Source organism: Brassica oleracea, chromosome C4 (assembly GCF_000695525.1).
Source record: "Brassica oleracea var. oleracea cultivar TO1000 chromosome C4, BOL, whole genome shotgun sequence".
Lineage (NCBI taxonomy): Eukaryota > Viridiplantae > Streptophyta > Magnoliopsida > Brassicales > Brassicaceae > Brassica > Brassica oleracea.
This window is the reverse complement of record NC_027751.1, coordinates 51,075,016-51,082,810: the sequence shown is the minus strand read 5'-3', so window position 1 is coordinate 51,082,810 and position 7,795 is coordinate 51,075,016. Positions and strand designations below refer to the sequence as shown.

The following is a 7,795-nucleotide window of genomic DNA, read 5'->3' as shown; positions in this document are numbered from 1 at the left end:
GGTTAGAGGTTCACCGAAGGGATTTGGATTTCAACGGTTGGATCTTCTGTTGTCTGGGTTTTAGTGAAGCTGGTCGTCACAGCTCTTCAGCAAGGCTGTCTTGGGTGTTTGGTAAATCCAACGGTGAGATCTTCTCTTCTTGAGCTGAAATTTGGCAGAGGTATTGTCGACTTGTTTATCTTGGATTTGTACGGTTGGATTAGTTTCTGGAAGCCGGAATCTTTGTGAGCTGAGGTCGTTTGGTTGCTGCCGGTTTTGAAGCTTTGTGTTGCTCTCTTGTTGTTGTTGTTTGTGTTGGAGATAGCTATTTGTAGCTAGACTCTCTGTTCTGTTCAGGCTGTTGAACAGGGAGGACGTGGTTGTACTCATACCATTTATATAGTGGATTTTTGAGTGGACTACGGTCCCGTGGTTTTTCCTTCTCACATCGAGGAGGTTTTCCACGTAAAAAATTGTGTGTCTCATTTAGTTATCGCAACTTTGATATCTTGCCATCGTCGAAGTATTTTCCTCACAGGTTCGCACAAGGTCAGGGGAACACGACCGTGACATTCCGCTGCGCCGTGTGTCTTTCCACAACAATTGGCATGTTTTGGGTGTTCTTAGCACGAAGTTTGAAGCACAAGTAGAAATCTGTATGCATCATAATTTTACTGGCTGGGAAGTATGTACGTCACGTATCCTTGCCAAATCGGTAAATCTTTAGTTTATGTATTTTTACATTAAACATAGTTGAAAGATTTTACCGTTACAGATCTAAAAATCCAGAAATATGTACAAATATATAAAAATATAAAAATAAAATAAGATTAACCTTGTTCTTTTCATCACCGCCGCTTCCAGCGGCAACGTTCAAAAAGTATAGCAAATGAGACAAAAAACAGAAAAAAGGTAAAATAGCCGCCGATTGATGACGCTGCCGCAACGTCCGACTAGAAATTCAAAGATTTTGATGACGCTGTAAAATCTAGCGATACAAAAACTGGAGGAAGCAGATGTTTTTATAGATCCGGTGGCAACAATTAGAAAGATGATACCTTTGATTATGTGTTTTCCTTTTATAATTTTAACCGCTGGACGTTGCGGTAGCGTCAGCCAAAAGAACATGCCTATTATCTAAAATTAGTAAATTAAATTTTCAAAATTAACATTTAAAAAACTTATGCAAATAAATGAGTTTTATTTGTTTTAAAATCAACATTATATATGTATAAATTAAAAAATTAAAAACCAGAAAGTATAATAAAAATTATCTTACGATTTACTGGAAGTATTGCTTCTTTTGACCGGTACTAAAAATAAAATAATTATAAAAATTAGTAACTAACATTCTCAAAATTAACACTTCAAATAAATAATGCAAATCGATGAAATAGAATTATTTTAAAATTCATAGAATGTGTTGGAGATAAAACCCGCAATTATAACTTCAATGAAATAGAGTAAGATTTAGTATGACTAGGGGATATTTGTCATCCTTCAATTAAGGTTAGCTTCAACTCCATCATTTGGGATTAAAGGTTTTTTTTAGCTCTTATTTTCTGTTTTGATAATTTTTATTATTTTTACATGTATAATGTTGATTTGAAAACAAATCGGACTCAAATATTTATAGAAATTTTTTAAAACACTAATTTTAAAAATTGAAGTTGTTAATTTTCAGATAGTTTTTAAAATAGAGCGCTGGCGTTATATATAATATCACATACTTGTTCTTGTAAAAGAGTAAGACAAGAGCTAAGCTTTTCTTTAAAACCTTGTCTTTAAATTACGTACTTTCTTCAAAACCTCATTAATTTAAAAAAAGAAGAAGAGATACCATGAAACAAGCCAAAAGAACATCTCAAGACTGGAGGTTGGAGGAAACTTGCAGAGAGACAAATTTTGAGAGATAAAGAGAAGACAGGTAACATAATTTAAAAAAAAAGCTCAAGTCGAAACAGGAAATCCTCGTCATCTCGACGCGTCTCTCCGGTGTGACGTCGTCGCCGGTATCTGCAAGACGCTCCGGCGGAGTGACTTTGACACGAACTCTCACAATCAACTTCATCTTCTTCCATCCATGGATGAAGAAATCCCAGATCCGCAAGTGTCTCTACCGATTCAAGATCCGAGGCCACATGTTGAAGCTTCAGTCTCGAACTCTATAGATCCACGATGGCCATACCTTGGAAAGTGGTCTGCGGCTCCTCTTCCTGGATCTGCTTCTGGAGCGGTAAAAAAGGACCAACTTCCAGTACAGACGGAGGTGGAGGATAAAGCTTCTTCACCTGCTTCCGAAACACGCCAGTCCTTGAACTCTTGTGCAAGTGATGATGACTCAACCTCTGTTCTTCCCGGTAGTACAACTGAACTGTGTGAAATTCCGATTGAGATGACTTCCGAAGGTGTGAACATGGAAGCGGAGGTCGGAGGTTTCGACACCTCAATGGTAATCCCTCACCAACTAGAAGACGAAGACCATCAGACAGCTGTCCCTTCTCCGATAATTTCTTCTGAACCTCCAACAGCTACATTCGTTCCTTCAATCGGAGCATGGGCCAAGCCTCTCGCTTTTGAGCCGTCAGCAACTCCTCCAACACCGTCAACACCAATTGGCTTTAATCCATGCACAGGTTCTGAACAATCTCCTTGATTCTTTTTGGCCAACACTAGGTGATGGAATTGAGAAAAACCAGAAGAAAAAACAACATCCAACTATTGCTAGAGAAATTTCTCATATGCCGGTCCAGAAAATTCCGGTCTTTAAGCTCAAGAATGATGGAACTCTAAGATTTCCATGGGCGGCTAGAATGGATCCTACTGCAAGAAACCTTTTTCGAGCAGCCAAGCCAACATTTCGGCTTGATGGAACTCCGGAGGTAACCATCCCTTCTCAGGTACTTCACTTAGGACCAGAAAATAAGAGAGAGTATATCATTGGTCATTTCCATCGTTGCTCTCTTCCTCCTGGGGGTCTGATCCACGCGGTAGTGAATAGACTATGGGGAAGAACTTGTAGAATAGGTTGTCGTAAGTTGAATGACTCCTCTTATATGTTTCACATACCTCATGATTCAACTCGGCAATGGGTAATTCAGAGAGGTGTATGGCATGTTGATGACTGCTTGTTATTTGTCTCACCTTGGAAACCAGTAAACTCTTTTAAAGTCCCTGAAGTATCTACCATACCGGTGTGGGTAACCCTAAAAAATGTCCCAGATTGTTGCTATTCAAGACTTGGTCTCAGTCACGTTGCATCAGGACTTGGCGAACCTATGCAAACGCATAAACCTCGACTTGATCCGACTTGTTTGGGAGAAGCAAAGCTGTTGGTTGAAGTAGAACTTGACAAACCTTTCCCTAAGCAAATTGCCTTAGATGACAAACAAGGTAATATATTCTTGGTGGATGTTGAGTACACATGGATTCCAAGTGTATGTGGCAGGTGTGGACACTTAGGACACAAGGAAAAAAGATGTCTCCTCCCAGCTGCCCCTCCGATTGTTGAAACAGATTCCAAAGAGGAACTGCCTGCGGAAATACTAAGGGGTGAAGAGGAAATGGTCCAAGCTCGGTTAACTGCCCCATCAGACCAAGTTGTGTTACTACTTGAAAATTCAGCATAGAATTTGCTCACACCTAAAAAATCTGAACCCACAGCCCGGACTTTGGAAATCACTAACATGACAGTGAACGAAAATTTGCAATCACTAGAGGATGTTGACCCAGAGGATCTTTCAACACCAGTTAACAACTCCACTCATTCTAAGGTAACTATAGCCACTGGCTCCAGCTCTCATTTCACTTCATCACCATTAGCAGTTACTCATTCTGCTCCAATTCATACCACTATTATGGAAGAAATTCCATCACCTATTATTGTCTTTGAGGCCAAGTCGGCTTTAGCGGACAATTCATTGGCTTCTTCGCACTCTCTTATACATGGCAGCCCCTCTTACAATCAAATTGATCAACCACTTGAACAAGATGATGAAGATGGGTCTATGGGTGAAGCTACGGCAAACCTCAACATGTCAAGAGGTGGAAGGCCAATCAAACCACTACAAAAGTTTCAAGATATGGAATGGAAAACGGTACGAGGAAAGGGTAAACGTGGTCGTCGGGGCCGTGGAAACCATCTTCCAACTACCTAGGTCTTTCATCTCATTCTTGTATCACTAAGCTTATTTTCATAAGTTTCTATTTTCTAAGATATTTCTTAGCTAAATATGAGGTTTGTCTCATCGTACTTTCTCAAACTTATGGTTTTTTTGTATGTTCCTATGTTTTTAAATTTGAATGCCCTTTTACGAAAAAAAAAGAAGAGATACCATGCAACCTTAAACGGTCCCCGTTAAAAAAAACCTTCGGTTTCCCCATAGTCTATCTTGAGAGACCTGGCCTCTCATATTAATCATATTAATTGCTTCTGTTTAATTTATTCACAATATTTATATAGTTTCGCACGTGTATGAGAAGGGTATGAAGCGTTGGCGTTTTATGGAATAGCTCGAACTTGGTGAATTATTTCATTATTTGACAGCAAGACTACACGATCTCTTCGATTAGAAATGTGAATAATTGGTCCGGTGCCGTTTGGATCACGCCGATCGCCCGAGCTTACATCGCCGACTAATACATCGGCCACTTCTGGACTTTTGCTGCCTCCTCCCATATCTACGTCCTGGTATTCCTACAATCTCTTCCTCTTTCTTTTATTATGAGAGATAAATTGCAATTTAAATTAGCTAAACTATATAGTAACGGTTTCGCAACGTGCAAGAAAAAAAAAATCAAAGTTATCTATGCAGTTATACAATGAGAACTCTTATACAATCTCTCTTTTTTGCTTATGACAATTAAAGTTTTTTTATTTAGAACTACAGTTTTCTTTTTGTTAAACAGACAGTTTAATTAAAGCTCAATTTGTCCCAAATTTTCTACGACACTGTGTGTTCTTGAATTTTTATACTCACCATTTCTAAAGTCTTGTGTTCCCTTAATAATGGTACTGTTTCTGATTTTTATTCCATATATTTTTATATTTACTTCTAGAAAAAATGGTTTTGGCATATTGTAGCAGTCTAACACAATTTTTATTACAGTTTCCTTACTTTTAAATCGTGTAAAAGAAATGATATCCGTCCATGTAATGCTCCTGTCAACTGGCCTTGGCATATACGTAAAATAATATATGCATAACATCTGTATTGTCTTGAAAAAAAAATATGTGAATGTTTAAAAAGCGGTGGCGCATTTAGGAGGGTTATTTATTGTGCAGTTGAAAGGAATGAAGATTTATCATGTTCAAGGAGAGGATAGAGTTCGTGCAGGGATTGAAGCTTTTCTTTAGATCACGAGTTTGAGTTTCAAGCTCGCATCGAGAAGCAGACGAGAAAGGAGGCGTGTCCTCCGGTGCCGACGTTGATTTGAGGTTTTAACTCGGAGAAAAAAATTGTAATTGAAAAGACACACCAATAACATGTGAAACAATTGAATTTTTTGAAATACTAATTTATTTCTGTGAAATGTAACTTGCAAGATGCATGAAATAAAATCTTGACTCAAAAACAGAATTACTTAAAGTACACTATATTGTATAAAACCTCAATTACTGACCCATTTTTTTATCTAAATAAATGAAGATTAAACATACTAAATCAGAAATTATAAATGTACCCAGCAAGAAAATATTTCTCTGGAATTAAAACATGCAGTTTCTTCTTATTCTTCCATTCGTATCTTTTTTTTTTTTTTTGCTAAATTGTAAATATCATTTCAAAAATGAATTGTTGAGGTTTACAAAATGTGATGAACAAACTGTAAAACCTTTAAAACATACTTCTAAGGCAAAAAAAGGTAAAAAACATGGAAGCAGAAATCAATCGAACTTGAAACCGTTCTGCTTTGGAGCGAACAGGACTTCAAGTATCGATACAAACTTGTAGTAGCCGGATGGAAGGTTGAGCCGAGACGGGCTTGAAAGGAGAGACCCAAGAAACTAGAACGCAAGGAACAGAACACTAGTAGGAAGCGGATTCAACGGCTGCCTGCACAACTTGCTTTACTCCGAGAGACAGAAACGATCCCGCTCAAGGACTGTCCTCTAGGTCCGGGCTGGGAAAGAACTAAACTCGGATTCAGCAAAAGACGGGACAACACACACTACGGGTGCTTAATAGCGCTCAACTAACTCTACCGCGTGCACTCGCCCACTACGGATAGCCTTTGAAGGCAGCGGAAAAAAGCGACATTTTCCTCCAGTCCTGCGGGAAGATTCAAGTGTCGGGAGAGGAGATTGCTTCGGTGGTGAGGAGGATGAAGCAGCGCACAGTCGCTAGAGATACCACATCGCAAAACCCTCTCAGCTTCGAAGAATCTAACAACATCCTCTGCTAAGATGACGACCCGAAACATAGTCACTCACTGACAACATTCAGTTCGAGGTCCCGAGACCTCTAGCTCAGACGACGCGTACCCGGATAGCCTTTGAAGGTAGCGGCAAAAAGCGACCTTTTCTTCCAGTCCTGCGAAAAGATTTAGGTGTCGGGGGAGGAGAATGCTTCGGTGGTGAGGAGGATGAAGCGGCGGCACAGTCGCTAGAGGCACCGCATCGCAAAACCCTCTCAGCTTCGACGAATCTAACGACGTCCTCTGCGAAGACGACGACCCGAAACAGAATCACTAACCGACAAACCTTCACGCCGGAGATGGATTTGGATATGGCGGGGTCGGCAAAAGCCCTCTCGCAGCGCCGAACGCGCCGAAGAGGCGATCGGATCCAAGAAAAAGAAAAAAAGTTTCGAAAGTTAGGGTTGAGAGAGAAATTAGGGGCGCATTGAGCTCACGTCAGCAATGATCAGCACAGTTGACGGTTACAGATTTTGAAAACTATATAGGTTGAACTTTTTATAGTGACTGGACTCACACCGGAGGGCCACCTCGCCAGAAATCCCCGTAGGGATTTTTTAGCTAATCCAGTACCACCCCGCTTTCCCCGAGTATCGAACTGGCGACCTCGGGTAGTCGTGTGTGAGAAACATTCAGTACTGCCGCTAGGCCACCTGACGTTCTCACTTCCATTCGTATCTAAAGAGAGAGATTCATGGTTATTGCAAATAAAAAAAATCTATTTAAAACCTTTCAGTGAAATACAATCCGATGAAATCAATATTGTTGGATTGAAAATAATTATGGATTCTAAATACTAGATGTTACATTATCAATGGGAAGGGCTAAATATGATGGTACATGCTTAATAAAAAACAAAGTGATCGTTGTTACGGAGATATTTGCAGAGAATGAAATAGAGAATGAAATCAGGTTTTGGTTTGGAGAGAGAAGTGTAAATAGAGAAGGTATGAATGAAATCAAACCGCCTCCATGTTGCTTCACCCTTGGTGGCTGAAGCGCTCGCGGTAAAGGCTGCTCTGTTTGATGCAGTCAAAAAAGGTTTCACTCGGATGAATATCTTCTCCGACTCGAAGTCACTCGTTGACCTCCTTAACTCCTCCTCTTCTACGATAGAGCTCCATAGCTTTTTGTTTGATATCAGGAGTTTAAGTTGTAGGTTCGACTTCATCTCATTTGTGTTTACTCCTCGTTTAAGCAATGTTTCTGCAGATGCTCTTGCTAAATCTGCTTTGTCGTCTATTGTAATCCCTCCCTTTGTAAAGTAACTTTAGATTAATGATATTTTCATGTTCGACCGAAAAAAAAATAGTATTAATAGATTATTTAAACGTGCCTTTTTGTTAGTCTAGTTTAAGAAAGTACATAAAGAAGCTATATTAAAAAAAAAAAAAAAAAAAAA

General features: G+C 39.4%; 2 protein-coding genes across 2 annotated transcripts in view; one reads left to right on the top strand and one right to left on the bottom strand.

The window, feature by feature from the left end:
- Nucleotides 1-7,795, top strand: part of LOC106342060 — a 19,690-nt gene that overhangs the window by 4,849 nt on the left and 7,046 nt on the right. The window lies entirely within an intron of this gene.
- The window catches only part of LOC106342058 (protein NRT1/ PTR FAMILY 5.1), a 26,066-nt gene that overhangs the window by 14,381 nt on the left and 3,890 nt on the right, over nucleotides 1-7,795 (bottom strand). The window lies entirely within an intron of this gene.